General features: G+C 39.9%; 1 non-coding gene across 1 annotated transcript; it reads right to left on the reverse strand.

Annotated features, from left to right (window-relative positions):
• Nucleotides 1–7,502: 7,502 nt before the first annotated feature.
• LOC132542223 (U6 spliceosomal RNA) lies at nt 7,503–7,609 on the reverse strand. The gene has a single exon (XR_009553329.1). It is a non-coding gene; the product is annotated as a U6 spliceosomal RNA (small nuclear RNA).
• Between the last annotated feature and the right edge of the window lie 17,212 nt (nt 7,610–24,821).

A 24,821-nucleotide genomic window follows, 5' to 3' on the forward strand; every position in this document is an offset into this window, starting at 1 on the left:
TAAAAACAGTGATTTCACCATTTTTAGCCCATCTTGGATAGAGCTTGAAGAAATCATTCTAAGAGAAATAAGTCAGAAACAGTAGGATGAATATGGGATGATCTCACTCTCAGGCAGAAGTTGAAAAACAAGATCAGAAGAGAAAACACAAGTAGAACCTGAACTGGAGTTGGTGGATTGCACCAAAATAAAAGACTATGTCAGAGGACCTAGTGGGGGTTGTATTGTTAGGTGGAAAACTGAGAAATGTTATGCATGTACAAAATACTATATTTACTGTCGACTGTAAAACATTAATCCCCAATAAATAAATTAAAATAAATAAATAAATAATAAAAAAAGAAAAGTCCCACTGTATAATAAACTAAAGATTCTGGAAAGCTGAAAATGCAGTCCCAATCCAAATACAAAGTCTGAGAACCAGGAAAGCCAAGTTCTAGTTCAAGTATGGGATAAACAGACATTTCCACTCAAAAAAATAAAATAAAATAAAATAAAATCAGGTTGACAATTCAGTAAATAAGCCACCATTTATTCTATTCAGATGAACTAGGTAAAATCCACCGACATTGTGAGAGAGCATTCTATTCAAATAGTCTACCAACTGTAATGTTAATTTCATCCAGAATCATCCTGACAGCCTCACCCAGAAGTCATGCTTAATAATATATAAACTGGCCCAGTGAAATTTGCACATACAATTAGCCACCACATGTATTCAGTGGTACATCATTAACAAAGTTCTTGCTAAGTTTAGTATAGTTGATTTGCCATTCTATGTCTTTCGGGACCTTTTCACTGTGTGACATTGTCTCAAAACTAGAAAGCAGCCATCAGTATAATGACAGTGAAATCAAAAGCCACGTACAATTTTTTCTTCCCTCAGGCAAAATTTCAACATCTTGAACATTTAATTCATGGCAAGAGTTTTAGTCACTTGGGTCTATTTCTGCTAAAATTCTTTGGAAAGGTAGACATTCATACTAATAATTCAGAAAAACAAAAATAAGAAATTTTTTTATCTCTAGAGAGAAAAAAGAAAAGCTTAATTGTGGGCTTCCTGCCAGCCTTCAAGGGTAGGACTGTGAGTATGGTGACCAAGCAAAGAAAAGTTTAGACCGTGAACTAAATGAAGGCACATCCTTGAACTGAAGTCTCTCATTACACAATTCCACAGTATACTAAATAACAAAACAAGTCAACTTATTTATACATTGAAACAGTGTATTTGTTAAAGGGAAAGTAGAATTTAAATATATGGTTATTGCACTGTACAGAAAGAATATAAAGTACCAAGCAGCAATCACCTTTGATATGTACTGGATGCATGTTGTAATCTCTGGAGTAACCAACTGTTATAGACTGAACATTCATGTCCCCTAGTATTAATATATATTTTCTTTCCCATATATTAGGAGGCCTTTGAGAGATAATTAATTGAATTTGCATGGGAGGTACTATGACAATTTTCCCCTCACTGTCTGTATCTGAATGTGATCCTAAACAATGAAATTATGCTTGCGTGATACCCCAACTCCTCCAAAAAAACCAACAACAAAAATTAAAAATACAAAGTGCATAATTTCTTTTCAAGTTGATTCTTTAGAAAGAGTTAGGAAATTATCTATCAAGACTAGTTGAGATAAAAAAGCAAAATACTTTGACATTAATAAGAAAAAGGAAAACCATTATAGATCTTGTAATTGTTAAAAAGATATGAGTATTACAAAGAAATTTGGCTATTAAATTTTACTTTTTTGTAAAATAGAAAGATCACATTAAAATACAACTAGACGTAACACAAAAGGGAATATCTGTATACTTAACTCTCAAATAAATTGAATCTAGAGTTCTAAACTTTATATGAAGAGAACTCACCACCAAATAGTTTCATCAATGTAATAAGTATTTTAATAAAGACACAAGCCAGATGACACAAAATATTCCAGAGAAAGGTATAAAACAGAACACTCCCAAACTCATTTTATGAGAACAACAAAATTTTTATGCCAGAATCTGACAAGACCATTACTGATGAAAATCACTAGATGATCTTAGTCATAAAGATTCAATAATCAAACAATTTATCAGCAAACCAAATCTAGCAATGTTAAAATTGGTAATACAGGGGTTTTTAATAGCTCAAAGAGTAGAGCACAAATCTTCCTTACCAGGTATGTGATCTTATAGGATCCTAGGTTTGTTCCCTAGCATTACACAAAAACTGCATGGATAACACCAAGGGAAACTTGATGGATGGTAGAACTCAGCTTTCATACTTCTCCTTGCTCTTTGTCTGTCTGTCTGTCTGTTTATCTTTGTGTATCTCTCACTTATTATGTAGAAAGAAAAAAACTGGACTGGGGAGGCCCTTTGGAGACATCAAATGTGCAGGAAGCCCTTATCCTTCTTTAGTCACTGGCACCACATAAACAAACAAATAAATGTTAATACTTTATAACCAAGAAATATGCATCCCAAGAAAAATAGATTAATATTGAAAAAATTAACTCATTGCATCAAGGAAATAAAGGCCAACAACCATATATATTTTTTAATTTTTATTCATAAAAAAGGAAACTGGGAGTATGGATCGACCAGTCAATGCCCATGTTCAGCGGGGAAGCAATTACAGAAGCCAGGCCTTCTACCTTCTGCAACCCACAACGACCCTGGATCCATACTCCCAGAGAGATAGAGAATGGGAAGGCTATCAGGGGAGGGGATGGGATATGGAGATCAGGTTATGGGAATTGTGCGGAATTGTACCCCTCTTATTCTATGGTTTTGTTAATGTCTCCTTTCTTAAATAATAAGTAAATAAATAAATAAGGAAACACTGATTAAAAACTACAGGATAAGATGGGTACAACTCTATACAATTCTCACCACCAGAACTCTGTATCCCATCCCCTCCCCTGACAGCTTTCCTATTCTTTATCCCTCTTGGAGTATGGACCCAGGGTCATTATGGGGTGCAGAAGGTGGAAGGTCTGGCTTCTGTAATTGCATTACATGGGCATTGGCAGGTCAATCCATACTCTCAGCTTGTCTCTCTTTCCCTAGTGGGGTGGGGTTCTGAGGAAGCAGGGCTCCAGGACACATTGGTAGGGTCATCTGCCCAGGGAAGTCCGGTTGGCATCATGTTAACATCTGGAACCTGTTGGCTGAAAAAAAGAGTTAACATATAGAGCCAAACAAATTGTTGATTAATCATGAACCTAAAGGCTGGAAAAGTTCATATGAAGAGTTGGGGGCAGCTTGGAACGTTCCTACTCATGACCACAGAATGTGAGCTCAGATCTATAGGGATGCAGGTCACATGATCTCCTAAGCTGAATATGGGCCCCAGATCAGATCAGATCAAATCGATGGGGTTTATAGTCAACAATATTTATACACCTTTCCCATATTTAGGAGCTACTCTCTTCCCTGATCCAACTTTCTGGTTCTTTTTCCAGCCATGACATCATCTCCCCAGACAATAGCTTGGATCCACCTGCATATCAGATGTCAGGCTCAGGAAAACAAAAAACAAACAAACAAAAAACCTAGTCTAGTCATGGGCCCTTTGGAATATAACTAAAATAGGACTACTATCTACAAAACAGAGACCCCCCCCCAACTTTTCTTAATAACCGTATTTTCATCTTAGTGTAGAAAAAGCCTTTAACAGAAGTCATCTCCATTATATGACAAAAAAAATTTCACATCCAGCTTAAAATAGAACAGAGACTTTCTTCATCTTCCACGGGTACCTATAAGAAACCTACAACAACAACAAAAAAAATCATACTTAGGAGTGAAACATGCCATGATGCTTCATCACTTTCATGATAATGTTCAACCTACTCTATGCTCTGCTGCCTCAATATAGATACTGGACCCCAGGCATGGACAATCATTTGCATCTCCAAGCCACAGCTGTACATATATACCTACCCCAGTGCATATATTTTCTGCTAAGCTGAGATGCTACTGCCATAATATAATATAATAAAATTTATAATTATTAGTCTACAAGTACCTCTCAAATTATCACTGATATTGAATTTAGTATTGATAAATGAATTAAGCAAAGCAATTTGTTATAAAAGTTTTGAAAATACTAAATGACAGTAATAGTGATTTTCCAGGATAAAAACAATATGTTAAAGGAAAAGCTCTAGTTATCTTTCAAGTTAGTATAGACAGAAAAGGCGTTTTAATAATGAATAGCTCCACTAAGTGCTAGTACCTCTAACACTAATAAAATTAGAAGAAACTTGGGTGGTGGTGTTCAGTAAACCAAGTTATGCCGTATTGTAAAAGAATGGGTATATAAGAAAAGCTAACCCTTCCCAAATCCAAATAGTAAAGACATACAGTTCCTTAAATTCTGCAGAATTAATGGTGTTAATTTCAAAAGATCAAAGAAGTGTGAAAAGGAAACTGATATGTGTATAAAAACAAAGTAACTCATGGAGGGAGAGCGGGAGAGGGGATGGGACACAGTCTTTTGGTGGTGGGAATGGTGTTTATATACACTCCTATAAATTTGTAGTCATATAAATCACTATTTAAGTAATATGTGAGGGGAAAAACTGAAGAAAAAAATAACTCTTGACTTAGAACTGTGGTATAAAACAATGAAATTGTTAGAGGCCAGGCAGTGGCAGACCTGGTTGAGCACACACATTAAAGTACACAAGTGGTCTGGGAGGTGGCTCAGTGGATAAAGCATTGGATTCTTAAGCATTAAAGTAAACAAGAACCTAGGTTCAAGTTCCCAGTCCCCACCTGCAGGGAGAAGCTTCACAAGTGTTAATGCAGTGCTGCAGGTGTCTCCCTATCTATCTCTCTCTATCCAAAATAAAAAAATTAAATTGTTCTATGTTATAATATATGATCTTTGAAGCCAAGTATGGGAAGAAATTTACAAGATCCTTGCCATCTCTTGTCAATCTGTTAGCTTTTCTTTTTTTTTTAATATTTATTTTATTTATTTATTTATTCCCTTTGTTGCCCTTGTTGTTTTATTGTTGTAGTTATTATTGTTGTTGTCGTTGTTGGATAGGACAGAGAGAAATGGAGAGAGGAGGGGAAGACAGAGAGGGGGAGAGAAAGATAGACACCTGCAGACCTGCTTCACCGCCTGTGAAGCGACTCCCCTGCAGGTGGGGCGCCGGGGCTCGAACCAGGATCCTCATGCCAGTCCTTGTGCTTTGCGCCACCTGCGCTTAACCCTCTGCTCTACAGCCCAACTCCCACCGTTAGCTTTTCTGAGGGCCAATTATCTTAAAATTTAAACAACAAACCAATGTACTATCATGTAAACACACTCACACAATCACTTTTTCATTCATTCCTTTTCTACCACTTCAAAGCAGTCTTCTCATTTTCACAGGTGGAAAAATAAATAAATAAAAAGACCAAGGTCTTCCAAAATTCTTTAAGAGATCCAAAATGAAAAAATTTATTCCTGATATCAAAAGGGCCAAAGAAGCCACAAAAGGTAGCTATTCAAATGAAGCTGAGAGACTTTACTAAGGAATTCAGCACAGAGCTGCTATATATAGAATCAGTGACAAATCTCTTCCAATCTTCTGTGTTGAAGCTTCTCCTCATACCACCACCTCCAGAGTGTATTGTTAATACACACTCAGTAGCCATCATTCCCTCTAACTGTCAAACACACACACACACACACACACACACACACACACACACACACACACACACACACACAAAGTGGGCTGCACAATCACTTGTAAGGATGATAATGTGAAAAAGAAAACCAAAGAAGCAATTGAATGCCTATGTAAAACTTTGCCCAGAAGTGATTTATTTTATAAGTGATCAAACTTCAGAAGGAACTCAGAGAGAGAGAGAAAGAAAGAAAGAAAGAGAGAAAGAGAAAGGAAGGGAAGGAAGGAAAAAAGAAAAGGAAGAGAAAGAAAAGGAAGAGGAGGAGGAGAAGAAGGAGGAGAAGAATCTCTTATGCTATCAGGAGCATGATTCAGCTGTGTTCCTCCTATGGTTCTTGCCAAGAAAAGTTGAAGTAGTGTGTTGCATATTAAGTGTTTGTATTTTTAACTTGAGTTCTACGGAACCCATTCTTAGAATGCCAGAGATTGTGGCAAGTTCCTGATCTTGGGAAACAAACCAAACCTGGCTGAGCTCAGAGATGGCTGATAAGCCATCTAGGTCCTGGCCACTGTTCCTCTTTAGATTTAGACCATTGATGAAGCTCTTCTCAAGAAATGCGGATGTTAGGAGAACACACTCACATTCTCTCTGGGGGAGACTGTCAAGACTCTGAAGAAGAGGAGTGTCTAGAAAAGGGGACAATTGTGAAAGACATAAATTCCAACTCTCCAGCATGGTCAGAGATTGAGAGGGATTTAGGGGAAATGAATGCACACAGAAAATAAACCTCCCCTAATCTTTAGGACTGAAAGACATAAGAACTCAAGTGTGAAGACCTTAGCTATGTGGATCAGGTGGTGACACACCTGGTTGTATGCACATGCTCAATGTGCAAGGACCTGTGTTCGAGTCCCCAGTCCACACCTACTGGGGGTGGGGGGTGAGGGGGACTTTATGAGTGGTAAAGCAGCACTGCAGGTGTCTCTCTGTCTTTCTCCCTATTACTCCCTTCCCTTTCAATTTCTGCCTATATCTACCCAATAAATAAATAAAGAAAATACAAAAAAAAATCTACTATAATAAAAAAAATAAGGATCTTAGCTATGAAAAGAAAGAATTCAGAAAGATTATATTGTAGTGACCTCAGCACTAAGTGTTTCAGACACTGTTAAATTCAACATGCATTTTATTTCACTTAATCATGGTGTCCCTATGAAAGGGATTATTTTAAAATACTTTTTTTTCATTTTTTTCACAGGGTTATTGCTATTTGTGTGACACTGATTTCACTGTTTTTGGTGACTTTTTTCTGATAGAGACACAGAGAAATAGAGAGGGAGAGATTGTGGAAAAGAGAGGGAGAGCCAAAGACACCTGCAGCACTACTTCACTCTATGTGAAACTACTCTATAGGTAAGGATTGAGGGCTTGAACCAGGATTCTCAAGCATGAGAGCACTTAATACTCTACTGGGTACCTCACTGCCGAGTCCCATGAAAGGGACTATTATCTCCTCACTTTGAAGACTGATAAACTAAGTATTGGAGAAGTTATGAAATTAGCCTAAGACATAAGAGCAATGAGTATTAAACTCAGGTGGAGTTTAATTAAACTCAGGTATTAACCATCTCTTCATTGAAAATGATTCATGGTCTAAGTCAGGCAGTGACATACCTGGTTAAGCACACACATCACAGTGTGCTGGGGTTAAAGCCCCTGGTCCCCACCAGCAGAAGTTTCATGAGTGGTGAAGCAGAACTATAGGTGTCACTCTATATCTTCCCTTTTTATCTCCCTCCTCCCCTCTCAATGGCATGTCTTTTTTTTTTTTTTAACAAATATATAATTTTATTTTTCAGTAAATCTAAATCCTTAAAAATATAGAACACTTCATGAATTTGCATGTCATCCTTGCTCAGGGACCGTGCTAATCTTCTCTGTATCGTTCCAATTTTAGTATATGTGCTGCTGAAGTGAGCATGATAGCTGTCTTTACCCACAAATAAATAAATAAATATCTTCTAAAAAGTACGATGGAGTCTGCAACAAACTTTAAAAAGAGAGAGAAAATGATTCATGGTCTAACGAGATGTTTACTCCGTAAGCATTCAGTAAATAGTTAGCAATAAAGTAATGAATCAGCTGTGTATCTGTAAATTACTTGATCTCTCTGGGTCAGATTTTCCTCATTTTAAAAGAAAATATTAGAATAGATTCTCTGGATTATATGAGACAATGGATGTCATGTGGTGAACAAGCATTTGAAGTAAGCAGACATCAAGTCTAAGCTATCACCCTGAAATTGCTTCTCTCCCAAGAGAAAAGAAAATGCAGGAAAACTAGGAAACACAGGCATCATTCTAAATCACTCTGTGTTTTGGTTGAAGAGCACATGGCCATTACCAGAAAGGCTCTTTATTATGGTAGCCACTCCATTCACAGTGACCAGATTTGTCTCAGTCAGGAGTAATGCAGCCACTCCTGATTTTAAATAACCCCATGAAGTGCTTCCCTTTTTGCGTGCTCTCTCTCTCTCATGACTTTTTCCTGACAATTGAAATGCATAATTTTTCCCCACCAAAATGACCACCTAAAGACAGTAAAAACCCATTATAATGAGCCAAATGATGATTCCAAATGTTTACAGACCCTTCTTTTCCTTCCTTTAAAAAATTAATCTTTTTCCCCCAGTTGGTATTAAATAATAGTGCATGACAGAGTTGTTTTTTAAAATATTTATTTATTACCTTTTGTTGCCCTTGTTTTATTGTTGTAGTTATTATTATTGTTATTGATGTCATCATTGTTAGATAGGACAGAGAGAAATGGAGAGAGGAGGGGAAGATAGAGAGGGAGAGAGAAAGATAGACACCTGCAGACCTGCTTCACTGCTTGTAAAGCGACTCCTCTGCAGGTGGGGAGCCAGGGGCTCGAACCGGGATCCTTACACAGGTCCTTGTGCTTTGTGCCACCTGCGCTTAACCCACTGTGCTACTGCTGGACTCCCTGAGTTGGTTGTTTTTATATACTGAGACATTGTCATCCACATCCTTTCCTCAGTTATCACTTAACATATTCTTCTAGATGTGCTTATTCTCTCTTCTGTCTAACCTCCTTCAAAACCTTCCCTCTGGGAAATTCCAGCTCTTCAGATAAATTTGGGCACATTTTGTTGGACAGGGTCCATGATTTTTTCCCCCCTGTAATTCTCAGGATTTAGCAAAGGACAAGGTAGTTATCAAATGCATTTCTGTCAAATGAATGTTAGAAGGACTCTTTTTAAATCAGTTAAAGTATTATATAATATAATTGAAAAAATTATTGATAATAATATGTACTTTTAGATGGTTATCAATCTACAAACACACAACAATTACACTGATGACCATAGTTCCTCTTTAGGCCTTATGAGGTATGTGACTTGAGTAGGCCCAATGTAAGTAGAAGCCAAGGACAGATCGTTTATCTGGAAGAGAGGAAGATGTATTTCCTGAAAATCCAAGTGTACTTGCATCAGAGATTACTTTGAGCCATAACCCAGTTCCTACCCCTGGATGAAAGGATCAGCCAACAAGTATCTACAATACACATGCTAATCACCATTGCCCTAGATCTGAGAAAGATGAAATTAGTCTAGTGCCAAGTTACGTGTGCCACTGGGAAGGAAAAAGTTTAGTATAGAAAAATGAAGACTGAGTTATAAAAGTGACTATTGTTCAAAATAAATCTATAAAAGGAATTAAACTCAGAAAATCACTCTCTCCAAACTGAACAGTTCTGGAGCCCCTATTCAGACTATATACTGCTTTATAGAAAAGATGATGAGAGAAAAGTATTTCTTCTGCTACACAAGCACTGTGATTCTATAGATAGAGAGACTGTAAATTCAGCCAAACTTGCTCAACTAACTGCTTCTGCTTAGTAGCTATCGGATCTTGGTCATGCCAGTTACCTTTCAGGCACCATTTCTTATCAATATAAAAGTAAAGATAGTGGGAGTCGGGCGGTAGTGCATCGGGGTTAAGCACAAGGACTGGTGTAAGGACCCGGTTCCAGTCCCCGGCTCCCCACTTGCAGGGAAGTCAATTCACAGGTGGTGAAGCAGGTCTGCAGGTGTCTTATCTTTCTCTCCCCCTCTCTGTCTTCCCCTCTTCTCTCCATTTCTCTCTGTCCTATCCAACAACAATAAAAACATCAGTAACAACAACAATAGTAACTATAGCAACAATAAAAAACAACAAGGGCAACAAAAGGGAAAAATACATGCATATATATATATATATATATATATATATATATTAAAGATAGTAACACTTATATACTGTTGAAAGTGGACATTCAGTGAATGTGGATTTCCTTCTCTTCAGGCAGTAGGCTGCACGGGGAAAGTAAATGACAAAGGAAATTTCTAAACTGGAAATAAATTGGCCTGATTTCCAGCTGGGGATGATTATTATTGCATTGGCTGTGGGGAGGGACAGCAAAGGTATGAATCCTTAAATATCAGAATCTACAACAAATCACTCACTTTAATTTTACATTTATCTTTGGATACCTGCTATCTGACAGACATTGTTTGAGTTGTGAGGATAAAAGAAACAATCCCTGTTGGGAGTTGGACTGTAGCACAGTGGGTTAAGCACAGCGGGTTAAGCGCAGGTGGCAGGTGGCGCAAAATGCAAGGACCTTTGTAAGAATCCCAGTTCGAGCCTTGGCTCCCCACCTGCAGGGGAGTCGCTTCACAACTAGTGAAGCAGGTCTGCAGGTGTCTATTTTCTCTCCCCCCTCTGTCTTCCCCTCCTCTCTCCATTTCTCTCTGTCCTATCCAACAACAATTAACAACAATAATAACTTCAACAAGGGCAACAAATGGGAATAAATAAATAAATATAAAAAAAGAAAAAGAGAAGAAACAATCCCTGCCATAGGAGAACTCACAATAAGGAAATAGTTATAAAAAGATATGCATACTTGTCTGCTGAGCATTTCTGAAAGATAGTATAGGAGCATATGACAACACAGGGTCTGGTATATAAAGTCTGTGTGTCTGGTGTCAAAGATAGGTAACTTGAAAGTTCCATTAGTGCTAAGGTGAGATGACTAGAGATAAAAATTATAGTCTTGTATTTTCCTTTACTCCTCAAAGTACATGGAAAGTTTTTATATTCCCATTATGTGCTGAGTCCAAAGGAGACAGTGATTAAAATCAGTCGAACAAAACTCAAGGACTGTCGTAAGGATCCCGGTTGGAGCCCCTGGCTCCCCACCTGCAGGGGGATCACTTTATAAGCAGCGACGCCCGTCTGCAGGAGTCTATTTTTCTCTCCCCCTCTCTGTCTTCCCCTCCTCTCTCCATTTCTCTCTGTCCTATCCAACAACATCAATACCAACAATAATAACCATAACAATGATAAAAACAAGAGCAACAAAAAAGGAAAATTAATAAATAAATTAAAACACACACACACACACACACAAATCAGTCAATCAAACAAAAAAACTTTGAAGGATCCTTATTTTCCCAAGTCTTCAATATCCATAAGAAAAGGACAAAATAAATTCCAGATATGCTAAATAACATTATAAATAAAACACTTGGGGGTGGGGGGACTGGGTGGTGATGCACCTGATAAGTGCACATGTTAACATGCACAAGGACCCAGGTCCAACCCCCCACTCCACACCTGCAGGGAGCTTTATGAGTGGTGAAACAAGTACTGCAGATGTGTCTCTGTCTCTCTCCAAGTCTGGCTCCCCTTCTCCTCTCAATTTCTCTCTATCCTACCAAAGAAAGACAAGAGAAAGAGAAAGAGAGAGGAAAAGAAAAGAAAAAGAGAAGTGAAAAAGACTTTGGAAACAGAGGGGTGGAATGGTGTATCTGCTCTCATGAGGAGAGAAAAAGCTTACCAAAGAGATCCAGAATTGAGGTTTGGATAGCAATTTCCATACTACCCCCTGGGTGTTTACACTGTGAATATAAGTGATGCCTTCAGTGCCAGCTGGTATTATTAACAACTTGAGGCATTAATGTAATACAGTGATGCCCTCAGAAAATAAATAGAGCTGATAAAGAAATTAACGTGTTCAAAAATAAATGTATCATCTGCTGACTTGCTCACATCTCCTTCACACACAAAGAGATTTACTCAAAGAGCTAGAAAGAAAAAATACAGCCATAAAGTTACACTCACAACTGATAGCCAGGGAGTTTAGAATCTCCTGTCCATTTTCATAGACTAAATGGCCAAAGAACTGCCAGGCCCATGCCATGGTCCATTCAAAGTACTATGTAGACATTCATATTTCATTCATTGGTTCTGTCCCAACAGGTTCAAATAACAAGGAGTGTAGGCGTGTCATTCCCACTGTCATATGAGGAAGTTGAGGTTTAAGGGTAGAAAGCCATTTCTTTTTATTATTATTGGTTATTTAATATTGATTTACCAAATAGTAAGATATTATGGGTTTTATTCAATAACATTCCCACTACCAGAGTTCTGTGTCCTCACCCCCTCCATTGGAAACTGTAGTAGCTCTCCCGAGGTCACAGATATGGGTTTATTTTCTACCTATAACTATATATCTAAATCTAGATTTTTTCCTAAGGTCTTTCCTTCATTTCCTTTTTTTTTTTTTTTTTTGCCTCCAGGGTTATTTCTGGGGCTCCGTGCCTGCACTATGAATCTACTGCTCCTGGAGGCCATTTTTTCCCATTTTGTTGCTCTTGTTTTTGCCTTTGTTGTTATTACTGCCTATGTTGTTGTTGTCATTAATGTTGTTGGATAGGACAGAGAGAGATTGAGAGAGGCAGGGAGACAGAGAAGGGGAGAGAAAGATAGATACCTGCAGACCTGCTTCACCGCTTATGAAGCAAGCCCCCTGCAAGTGGGGAGCCAGGGACTCAAACCGGGATCATTACTACCATCCTTGCACTTCGTGTCATGTGTGCTTAACCCTCTGCACTACCGCCCCACCCACCCTTCATTTCCTCTTTTTTTCTTTATTGTTTTTTTCTTTTTAGAGATATTCAATTTTTCCCCTCTCATATTAATTAAATAGAGATTTATATGACTACAAACTGATAGGAGTGTACATAACCACCATTGCCACCACCAAAAGACTGTGTTCCATCCCCCCAAACCTCCCCACCCCTTGAAGCTGAACATTCACCCTTACCCTCCACCCAGGGTTTTTTCTTTGATGCCCTACTCCAAATTCAGTGAATTCCTGCTTTGAATTTCCCTTTCTGTTCTTCTTTCTCAACTTCTGTTTATGAGTGGGATCATCCCATACTCATCTTTATCTTTCTGACTTAGCTCACTTAACATAATTCCTTCTAGCTCAATCCAAGAAGGATCAGAGAAGGTGGGTTCATTGTTTTTAATAGCTGTGTAGTATTCCATTGTGTATATATACCACAGCTTTCTCAGCCACTCATCTGTTGTTGGGCATCTGGGTTGCTTCCAGGTTTTAGCTACTATGAATTGTGCTGCTAAGAACATAGGTGTACACATTTCTTTTTGGTTGAGTGTCATGTAGTCCTTGGGGTATATTCCTAGGAGAGGAATTACTGGGTCACATGAAAGGTCCATGTCTAGCCTTGTGAGAGTTTTCCAGACTGCTCTCCACAGAGGCTGGACCAAATTACATTCCTACCAGCAGTACAGAAGTGTTCCTCTGTCCCCACAGCTTCTCTAGCATTTGTTGCTGCTGTCTTTTTGATGTATGCCATTCTCACAGGAGTGAGGTAGTATCTCAATGTTGTCTTTATTTGCATTTCTCTGACAATCAGAGACCTGGAGCAATTTTTCATATGTTTGTTAGCCTTTTGAATCTCCTCTGTAGTGAATGTTTTGTTCATATCCTCTGCCCATTTTTGAATGGGGTAATTTGCTTTTTTGTTGCTAAATTTGCTGAGCTCTTTGTATATTTTGGTGATTAGGCTCTTGTCTGATGTATGGCATGTGAAGATTTTCTCCCATCCTGTGAGGGGTCTGTTTGTTTAGGTGATAGTTTCTTTGGATGTGCAGAAGCTTTTCAATCTGATGTAGTCCCATTGGTTTTTTTTCTGCTTTAGTCTTCCTTGCAATTGGGTTTGTTTCATCAAAGATGCCCTTGAGGTTTAGGTGGGAAAGTGTTCCACTAATGTTTTCCTTTAAGTATTTGATAGTTTCTGGTCTAACATCCAGGTCCTTGATGCATTTGGAGTTGATTTTTGTTTTTGGTGAGATGAAGTGGTTCAGTTTCATTCTTCTGCATGTTTCAACCCAGTTTTCGTAGCACCAAGTGAGCCTCCTTGCTCTATTTAATATTTTGGGCCCCCTTATCAAAGATTAGATGTCCATAGGTGTGGGGGTTTAGATCTGGGCTTTACATTCTGTTCCAATGGTCTGTGTGCTTATTTTTGTTCCAGTACCAGGCTGTTTTGATGATGGTGGCCTTATAATATAGTTTGAGATCTGGGAGTGTGATGCCTCCATTTCTGTTTCTTTTCTGCAAGATGGTTTTGGCAATTCCAGGTGTTTTCTGGTTCCAGATAAGTGATTGTAGTTTTTGTTCTATTCTCTTAAAGAAGCTTGGTGGAACTTTGATGGGTATTGCATTAAATTTGTATATGGCTCTGGGGAGAATATTCATTTTGATGATAGTTATTCTTCCAATCCATGAGCATGAGATGTCTTTCCATTTCTTTTTTTTCTTTTTTTTTTTTCCACATGTCCACCCTCCCCCTCACCACAGGGTTTTTACTTTATATGACTACAGTTTAATAGGTGTGTACATAAACACCATTCCCACCACCAAAAGATTGTGTCCCATCCCATCCCACCCACCGCCACCCTCACCCCCTTGCCAGCCCAGGAAGCCACATGTCCACCCCCCCCACAGGGTTTTTACTTTGGTGCCCTATTTTCAATTTAGCAGATCCTGCTTTTAGTTTCCCTTTCTGATCTTCTTTCTCAACATCTGTTGATGAGTGGGATCATCCCATACTCATCTTTATCTTTCCGACTTAGCTCACTTAACATAATTCCTTCTAGCTCTGACCAAGATGGGTCAGAGAAGTTGAGTTCATTGTTCTTAGTAGCTGCATAGTATTCCATTGTGTATATATATACTACTTTCTCAGCCACTCATCTGTTGTTGGTCACCTGGGTTGCTTCCAGGTTTTAGTTATTATGAATTGTGCTGCTATGAACATAGGAGTACACACATCTTTTTGGTTGGGTGTTGTGGAGTCCTTGGGGTAGGTCCCCAGGAGAGGAATTACTGAGTCATATGGAAGGTCCATGTCTAGCCTTGTGAGAGTAACTCAAATTTCTATCAACATTTAGAACCTTACTATCATCACCCACTCTTCCTTCAGTCTTCCTAGTTATTTTCTGTAATGCTGTTTTAATAGGTAGCCTCTCTCTCTCTCTCTCTCTCTCTCTCTCTCTCTCTCTCTCTCTCAATTCTTCTTTTCAGATTATAGATTTTGTTTACAGCTTTGTCGGGCTGGCTTCGCGAGAGGAGACAGACAACCAGGGACTCATGGTTGAGCTGTAGGCAGTATCTCTTTATTCATGCAGGACTCAGTACAATCTAAGCCGAGCTAGACTAAACCTAACTACCGTCTTTCCATTTCTTGGTATCAGTTTCTATTTCCTTGAATAGTGACTCATAGTTTTCAGTATATAAGTCTTTCACTTCTTTGGTCAGCTTTATTCCTAGGTATTTTATTGATTTTGCTGCAACAGTGAATGGGAATGATTTCTGGATGTCTTTTTCCTCAGTTTTAGTGTTTGCATAAAGAAATGGCACTGATTTTTGTACATTGATTTTGTAGCCTGACACATTGCTATATTGCCTAATAACTTCCAGTAGTTTTCTGCTGGATTCTTTAGGTTTTTCTATGTATACTATCATATCATCTGCAAATAGTGAGAGCTTGACTTCTTCCCTTCTGATTTGTATTCCTTTGATTTCATTCTCTTGCCTTTTATGGCAAGTATTTCCAATACTATGTTGAAGAGTAATGGTGATAGTGGACAGCCCTGTCTAGTCCCCGATCTGAGGGGGAATGCTTTCAGCTTCTGTCCATTGAGTATTATGTTGGCTGTAGGTTTGCTATATATGGATTCCACTATCTTGAGGAATTTCCATGTATTCCCATTTTTTGTAGAGTTTTGCACATGAATGGGTATTGGATTTTGTCAAAGGCTTTCTCTGCATCTGTTGAGATAATCATGTGGTTTTGGTTTTGCTTTTATTGATGTGGTGAATGACATTGGTTGACTTATGTATGTTAAACCAGCCTTGTATTCCTGGGATAAATCTCACTTGGTTGTGATGAACAATCTTTTTGATATACTGCTGTATCCGGTTCACCAGGATCTTGTTTAATATTTTGGCATCTATGTTCATCAGAGATATTGGTCTGTAGTTTTCCTTTTTTGTGCTGTCCCTATCTGCTTTTGGTTTCAGGGTGATGTTGAATTCATAGAAGGTCGAAGGTAGTATTCCTGTTTCTTCAAACTTGCGGAAGAGCTTTAGAAGTATAGGTATTAACTGTTTCCTGAAACTTTTGTAGAATTTGTCTGTTAAGCCATCTGGTCCAGGATATTTGTTGTTGGGGAGAGTCTTAATAACTGTTTAGATTTCTTTGTCTGTGATTGGTGCATTTAGGTTTTGTAGTTCTTCTTGGTTTGTTATAGAAGGGCATATATTTCTAGGAATTTTTCTGTTTCTTCCAGATTCCCTAGCTTGATGGCATATAGTTCTTCATAGAAGTTTTGCATGATTTTCTGGATTTCTGTGGTGTCAGTTGTGATATCTCCTCTATTATTTACAATTCTATTAATTTGAGTCTTCTCTTTTTTTTTTTTTTTTTTTTTTTTTTTTAGTGAGTCTGGCTAGGGGTTTGTCAATCTTGTTTAATTTTTCAAAGAACCAACATTTGGCTTCATTGATCTTTTGTATGGTTCTCTTATTTTCGATGTTGTTTATTTCTGCTGTAATTTTAGTGATTTCTGTCCTTCTGGTTGCTTTAGGGTTCCTTTGTTCCTCTTCCTCTAAGTCCTTAAGGTGTTCAGTAAGGTCATTCATTTGGGCTTTTTCTTGTTCTTTAATATGTGATTCTATGGCTATGAGTTTCCTTCTCAGTACTGCTTTAGCTGTGTCCCAAATATTTTGATAGCTTGTGTCTTCATTTTCATTTGTCTCCAGAAATGTTTGAATTTCTTGCTTGAGTGTCTCTCTGACCCAGTGGCTCTTAAGCAGTATGTTGTTTAGTTTCCAAATTCTGTGTCTTTTAGTAATATTCAGTTTGTTGTTAAATGTTAGCTTTACTCCACTGTGGTATGAGAAGATACTTTCGATGATTTCTGTGCTCTTGAATTTGTTGATGCTGTCTTTGTGGCCTAACATGTGGTCTATCCTTGAGTATGTGTTATGTGTATTTGAAAAGAATGTGTATTTGAGTTTTTTGGGGTGAAGAACTCTGAAAATGTCCAAGAGGTCTAGTCTGTCCATCTCTTCATTTAATTCTCTTGTTTCTTTGTTGAGTCTCAGCTTCTTTGATCTAAGTGTGAGAGTGAGGTGTTAAAGTCTCCCACTATTATTGTATTACTATTGATGTATTTTTGAAGTTCTTTGAGTAGGTGCTTGATGTATTTAGATGGTCCCTCATTGGGTGCACAGATGTTAATAATTGCTAAGTCTTCTTGGCTGATTGATCCTCTAATCATTATGTAATGGCCCTGCCTATCTTTTATTACTTTATTTAATTTAAAGTCTATTGTGTCAGAGATCAGAATGACTGTTCCTGCCTTTTGTTGTGGTCCGTTAGCCTGTATGATAGTTTTCCATCCTTTCACTTTAAGTCTGTGATTGTCTTGTTGGGTAAGGTGGGATTCTTGCAAGTAGCATATGGTTGTGTTGTGTTTTCTGATCCACACTTCCACTGTGTCTTTTAGTGGGTGAGTTTAAGCCATTGACATTTGTTTATATTATGAATTTAATGTATTATAGTGACATTATTCAACAATTTTTTTATTTGCTCTGATATATGCTAAGTATTATGGTGATGTTCTTGTTTATAAGAGGTATTTTAGAACCTCTTCCAGGGCAGGTTTGGTGATGGTTGCCTCCTTCAACTGTTGTTTGTCTGAGAAGGTTTTGATGACTCCATCTAGTTCGAATGAATGTCTAGCAGTATATATTATCCTTGGTTTAAACCCTTTTTCATTCAGGGCTTGATAGATATCTTGCCATTCTCTTCTGGGTTTTAGAGTTTGAGTGGAAAAGTCTGCTGATAATCTTATGGGTTTTCCCCTGTGTGTGACTTTTTGTTTTTCTCTTGCAGCCTTTAGGATCCTTTCTTTATCCTTCTTTTCATTGTAACTATGATGTGTCTTGGTGTCTTCAGGTGTGGATTGATTCTGTTTGGGATTCTCTGAGCCTCTTGAATCTTATTGTCCTTTCTGTTGTTTAGGTCTGGGAAGTTTTCTTTTATTATTTCCTCTAGAATGTTTACTTTTCCTTCCTCTCTTTCTTTCTTCCTCTGGCAGGCCAATGATATGAATGTTACTTCTGTTGAGATCATCCCATATGTCTCTATTGTTGTTTTCAGTGTCTCTCAATCTCTTTTTGGTCTCCTTTACCTCTTTCTTAGTTTTCTTGAGCTCATCCTCTGTCTGGCTAATTCTGTTTTCTGCTTCTGTTAGCCTGTTTTCCCTTCCCTTAGCTTCTTTCTTCAGCTCAGTTATAGTATTAGCTTGTTCTGTTAACTGACCTTTTAGTTCAGCTATTTCAGCTTTCAGTTATCTGATTACCTCGAGGTAGCTAGTATTTTCTTGAGAATCTCATGTATTGTTTCCCTAATTCTGATAGCCCTTTCCTCCATAGTTGTCTTTATTTCTGCAATTATTAAGTTTACTATTGCTTGCATACTTTTCTTATCTATGGTTACTTCTGACTTATTTGCAGTTTCTTCTGGTATACTGTCTTGATTCATTGTGGTTGCAGTTTTATTTGCTTTTGATTTAACCATTTTTTTAATTGATGTGTTTTTTTATTTTTCTGTTCTGCTGGTCTTCAGCTGTTGTGTTTTGAGTACAAGCCACACTATGCTAAACACTTTTATGACAAATGCAGTCACCAACCTCAGAAATTATAACAATAGTAACTGAAACAAGGATTGATGCAGTTTGACCAATAAAAGGTTAGCCAAACAACACCTCCAGTCCAAGAACAAAAAGCAACCAAATCTAAGTGAATGATAAAGAGAAAGGAAAAAAGAGAAAGCAAGAATAGACAATTATGCAAATCTACTGTCCACTATAAATTTTAGGGATAGCAAGAGGAGAAAGGGAATTAGAGAAGGGAGATACATACAGAGTCCACTCTTGAGTCAGATTTCTTCCCCAAAATAATTCACAAGCAAGTATCAGTGAATTCAGAAAGCAGAAGGAGGAAGAGGGAGGAAAAGAAGATAAGAACAAGAAAAAAAAAGAGCAGTGAAAGAAAAGAGGTTTTTTTTTATTATTTTTTTAATTAGCTAGGAGGAGAAAAAAAGGGGAGAGTGGATGGAAGAGGTAGAATGAGACAAGTTCCTCTCACAATGGACAAAACAGCCAGTCACCTAGCAATGGAAAAAACAGTAACAGTTAATTTTGTCAACCTGAAGAAGGGTGGGGAGAGGGACACACATATATATAACAATAAAATAAAATAGTAACAATAAAATAAAATAGAGTAAAAATCTTGTCAGTCTGCAGCTTGGCAGGCTCAGAATTAGCTCAGGCAGCTTGAGCAAAGACTGCCAATTGTAAAAAAAAAAAACCTCCAAGTAGTCTTTCCCAGGTAGGGGTGAGGCTCTGATTAGTCAGATATTCTGTTACTTTACTAGAGCTCCTTCCACTTAGAAAAAAAAGTGAGAGAGAGAAGGAAATCAAATAGGAAAAGAATTGGAATGACACCCCTGTTGAGCCAGGCATCTTGGTAAAGAAAAAAGCTCAGTGGGGAGCCTGTTAATAGCAGCTCTCCAGCCCCTGGGGTTTGGTTTTGGGGTTGGGGGAGGAGTGAGATTCAGGAAAAATCAGAAGATTTCCTTCCTTTTTCCTCCGTTTTCTAACCCAAGATTGAGGTATAGTCACCTCTCTGGTGTCACACTTAGGACCCCTTATTCACCATCCTGCTGACTGTAATATCCTACCTATCTGGCCACTGTTGTCAGAGCTCACGCTAGCAGCTACCTCCAAGTCGTCATCTTGACTCCATCCCTCTTCATTTCCTTTTTAAGTCACAGCTACTTCTGTTACTACTTCTGAGTGTCCTTTTGGCACATGGCTCAAAGCACAAGGATCAGCATAAGGAGCCTGGTTTGAGTCCCCGGTTCCCCATCTGTGGGGGGGGGGGGGCGGGGGGGCATCGCTTCATAAGTGGTGAAGCAGGTCTGCAGGTGTCTTTCTCTCTCTATCTCTGTCTTCCCCTTCTCTCTTATTTATCTTCGTCCTATCCAACAACAACAATAGTAATAATAACAGCAACAATAACAACAACAAGGGCAGCAACAAAAAAGGAAAAAAATGGCTTCCAGGAGCAGTGGATTTATAGTGCAGGCACCGAGTCTTAGTGATAATCCTGGAGGCAAAAAAGAAAAAAGAAAAAAAAAAAACCCAAGATTTCTGGTGACAAATGCTTCAGGTCCTGGTAGAATTGGAATTCAGAGCCCTCTGATCTTCTTCCCATATTCTTATTTATTTATTCCCTCCTGTTGCCCTTGTTTTATTGTTGTAGTTGTTGTTGTTGATGTTGTTGTTGTTGGACAGGACAAAGAGAAATGGAGAGGGAGGGGAAGACAGAATGGGAGAAAGACGTCTGAAGACCTGCTTCACCACTTGTGAAGCTACTCCCCTGCAGGTGGGGAGCCGGGGGTTGGAACCAGGATCCTTATGCCAGTCCTTGCACTTAACCCTTGCGCTTAACCTACTACGCTACCGCCTTGACTCCCTTCTTCCCATATTCTTTACTCCAGGACCATTTAGCTGAAGAATAATGAAGAGAATTAGAACCCAGATCTTCTGCTTTATGTTAAGTACCATAAAGAGCAGTACTTCTCAAGGTGCACTTGAGCAACCTGAGAGTCAAAATGCAGAGTCAGATTCATAACTCTGGTGTGAGCCAAGGCAGCTGAAGAAAGGGTATTTGTCACAAATGAAAGATAGCATAATCTATATTTCCCAGAAAAAAACTGTTTTAAATGGTTATAACAAAAGATAGCCCTGTTTCAATACCCAAAGCAACATCAGCTTCAATTCTTATTGTATACTAACTACCACAGTTAGGCATACAACTGTGATGTGATTTAAGAAATATAGCTCTGAGACCAGAAAGGTAGCACAAGCCAGGAGCCAGGTGGTAGCACACCTGTTACAATGTGCAAAGACCTAGGTTCAAACTCCTAGTCCCCACCTTCAGGGGAAAGCTTCACAAGTGGTGAAGCAGTGCTGCCGGTGTCACTCTGTCTCTCTCCCTATCTCCAGTTTCTCCCAATTCACCACTAACTCTGTCAAAGAAAAATAAAAAGATAGAAAAAAAATTTTAAACATAGCTCAAGCCCATGCAGATGATTTTATATTACTCTCTCTCCACACACACATGTATATGTATATGTATGTGTATGTGAATGTGTATGTGAATGTGTATGTGTATGTGTATGTGTATGTGTATGTGTATGTGTATGTGTATGTGTATATTGTCGTATGCTTTACATTGGTTTGTTCTAGCCCTCCCCCCGCCAAGAGAATTGGATCAGGCCTGCTAACTTCACGGGCCCGCTTGGCCCCGCCCCGAAGGAACCCCAGGAGAGGGTTCCTGAGTCCGAGAGTTCCTGAGTTAGAGAGTTTCTGGGTTACAGAGTAAGAGAGAGTTCCAGTGTGCCAGAGTTTCAGAGGGCTCTCAAGTACGAGAGTTCCAGAGTGACAGAGTTCCTGAGTTCATGAGTTCATGAGTTCATGAGTTCAAGAGGAAGAGAGAGAGGGCCAGAGAGTTCCTGAGTTCGAGAGTGAGAGAGTGCTTGTGCCGCCGCAAAGAGACAGCAGAGTTCTGTTTGGTGATTAGTTTGTCTTAGTTTATGAATTGTGGTTCCTGAATAAAGAAATACAGCTTCCCTGCCCAGCCGTTGTCTCCGCGTCTCTGTTACCCGCCTGTGAAGCCAGCCAGCCCGGCAAGAGCCCCCGAAAATTTTAACAACAAATGGCGCCCACGTGGACCTGACCTGTGCATCTCTCAGATAAGTAAAGACAATTTGGCTACCTATGCACTATGGCCTTCTCTTCTGCTTGTGAAGAGATCTCCAAAGGCCTCTGCTCTTTCTTCACGAGACTGTTTTGCTGTTTCTGGAACATTTATCTCTGGACCACTCTGTGGTTTCCACTCGCTCTGGCGAACTCAGAACAGCCAGTGGGAAGAGCCAGCGGGCGGGAGGCGAGGCACGGAGCTGCCGTTTCCACCTGGTTAAACAGCCAGCCAGCCGGCTGCGCCCAGACAACCCCACGCACCGCGCCGGCAGCCCCGCAGCCCCGCAGCCCGCAGGAGGCCTACGCCACCATGCAAGAGCCCGATGCCAGCTCGCTAGAGCCCGATGCCAACATGCTGGAGCCCGAGGCCAACATGCTGGAGCCCGAGGCCAACATGCAAGAGCCTGAGGCCAGCCCACAGGAGCCGGCTCTCCACCGCGTGGTGCAGGGCACTGGACGTGTGATCCCTCCACGCTGCTCGGCCACTGCGAACAGGGCAGCAGACATGGCAGGGCCATGGGGCAGGGCCGCGGCGGCCTATCATGGCCGCCACCCCTGGGCACCTAGGCCCACGCCTTCTACAAAGATGGCCTGCCTGCCCTCTTTCTATGAATTCTGGAACCATCCCAGGCCTCCCGGACCCCCGGGCTCCCTGCCGAAACTGGGCACACGAGATCTCCAGCCGCCGGTCCGGTCTGAAGACAGACAAGCTGGAGTATGCAGAGATTTGTGCAGAGATCGCAACCTGCAATTCCTAAAAGTGAAGCTGCGCGGGAAGCCACCTCCGGATGGTGAACCCCCCCCCAACAACTAAGACAGTACAGATTTAAATTCGTGTTTAAAATGACATGTCTTCATAACAAAGGTTTCTCTCCTTGTGTATTAATGACCATGTTTATATGTATGTTTAAAGTTTGGTAAACAGTAACTTTAATGCTAAATTCTTACTAGTTAAAGTTAAATGAAAAAGGTTTTCAACGTAATTCTCATAAAGATAAAAATTAACTTACATTTAAAGTCTGAGGTAAAAATTAGTTAACAATCAATATATTTTAACTAAGTTGGTCTAAACAAAAGGTTAAATAGACTTGTTGATATGTAAAACACTACCTTCTCTATTAGAAATGGTAGATCGCACAATGGCTATGCTAATTATTCCCATGCCTGAGATTTCCTCTACGGCCCACACCTAGGGTGTGTCTCCATCTTGAATGGGTGTAACAAAAGGTTAAAAGACGTTGTTGATATGTAAAAGTCTCAAATTCCTTCTCTATTAGAAACGTTGGATCGTGCAGTAGATATGCTAATAACAAGTTTTGTTTCATAGTAAGTAAGTTGCAGCCAGCTGCCTGTGGGACCCTAGGCCGTTCCCCGCCCCCATGCAATTGCCCTTCGAGGCAAGTAGCCCCCCAGAGGCAAGAAATGTTTTTTTTTTTCAGATATGGCCCCTTCAGGCCTTCCATTGGCAACATGCTGGTTTTTGTTATATATGTTTCTGTTCACCCCACACCCTTGATACTATAGTCATTTAGTTAAAAAGAAAAGGGGGAATTGTCGTATGCTTTACATTGGTTTGTTCTAGCCCTCCCCCCGCCAAGAGAATTGGATCAGGCCTGCTAATTTCGCGGGCCCGCTTGGCCCCGCCCCGAAGGAACCCCAGGAGAGGGTTCCTGAGTCCGAGAGTTCCTGAGTTAGAGAGTTTCTGGGTTACAGAGTAAGAGAGAGTTCCAGTGTGCCAGAGTTTCAGAGGGCTCTCAAGTACGAGAGTTCCAGAGTGACAGAGTTCCTGAGTTCATGAGTTCATGAGTTCATGAGTTCATGAGTTCAAGAGGAAGAGAGAGAGGGCCAGAGAGTTCCTGAGTTCGAGAGTGAGAGAGTGCTTGTGCCGCCGCAAAGAGACAGCAGAGTTCTGTTTGGTGATTAGTTTGTCTTAGTTAATGAATTGTGGTTCCTGAATAAAGAAATACAGCTTCCCTGCCCAGCCGTTGTCTCCGCGTCTCTGTTACCCGCCTATGAAGCCAGCCAGCCCGGCAAGAGCCCCCGAAAATTTTAACAACAGTATATGTCTGTCTAGAATGATGAAGCCCTAGGGATGGCCAAGAGGGGAGGGAAGGAAGAAGAAAAAAGGAGAGAGAAAGAGAGGGAACAAGGGAATGGGAAAGAGAAGGGAAAGACAGAAAAAGGAAAAATGAAAAGAGAGAAAGAAAAGGAAGAGATACATATTTGATCTTAGTCCTCATTTTTGGCATGGAGTTACTTCTTCTTCTTCTAGTGTTTGCCCTTCTTCCGTAGCCAGTCAACAGCGTCAGGTTGAGCCTGATGTAAAGTTTCGAGACCTCCTTTGAATCTGGAGAGGTGGCAGTCGTTGACTGTGTGGGTTATAGTCTGTCTGTAGCCGCAGGGGCAGTTCGGGTCATCTCTGGCTCCCCAGCGATGGAACATAGCAGCGCACCGGCCATGGCCTGTTCGATAGCGATTGAGGAGGGCCCAATCATAACGTGCTAGGTCAAAGCCGGGTTGACGCTTGCAGGGGTCTGTGATGAGGTGTTTGTTCTTTACCTCAGCTGACTGCCAACTCTGTTTCCAAGAGACTGAAACAGAGAAGTTCAGTGTAGGCATAGGGGACCAGATTGGGTGATGAGACGTCAAGCGTTGGACAGGGTGGGCGAAGATATCCGCGTATATTGGCAGGTCCGGTCGAGCGTAGACGTGGGAAATGAACTTAGATGATGCCGCATCCCGACGAATATCTGGCGGGGCGATGTTGCTAAGAATTGGCAGCCATGGAACCGGGGTGGAACGGATGGTTCCAGAAATTATCCTTGGAATGCTGAAAGAAGAATGCTTTTGTTATGTTAATGAGGCAACTTTTGGAAAATGCTTAAGGGTGGAAGGTGGATGTCAGGAAAACCT

The sequence above is a fragment of the Erinaceus europaeus genome, chromosome 12, assembly GCF_950295315.1.
Source record: "Erinaceus europaeus chromosome 12, mEriEur2.1, whole genome shotgun sequence".
Lineage (NCBI taxonomy): Eukaryota > Metazoa > Chordata > Mammalia > Eulipotyphla > Erinaceidae > Erinaceus > Erinaceus europaeus.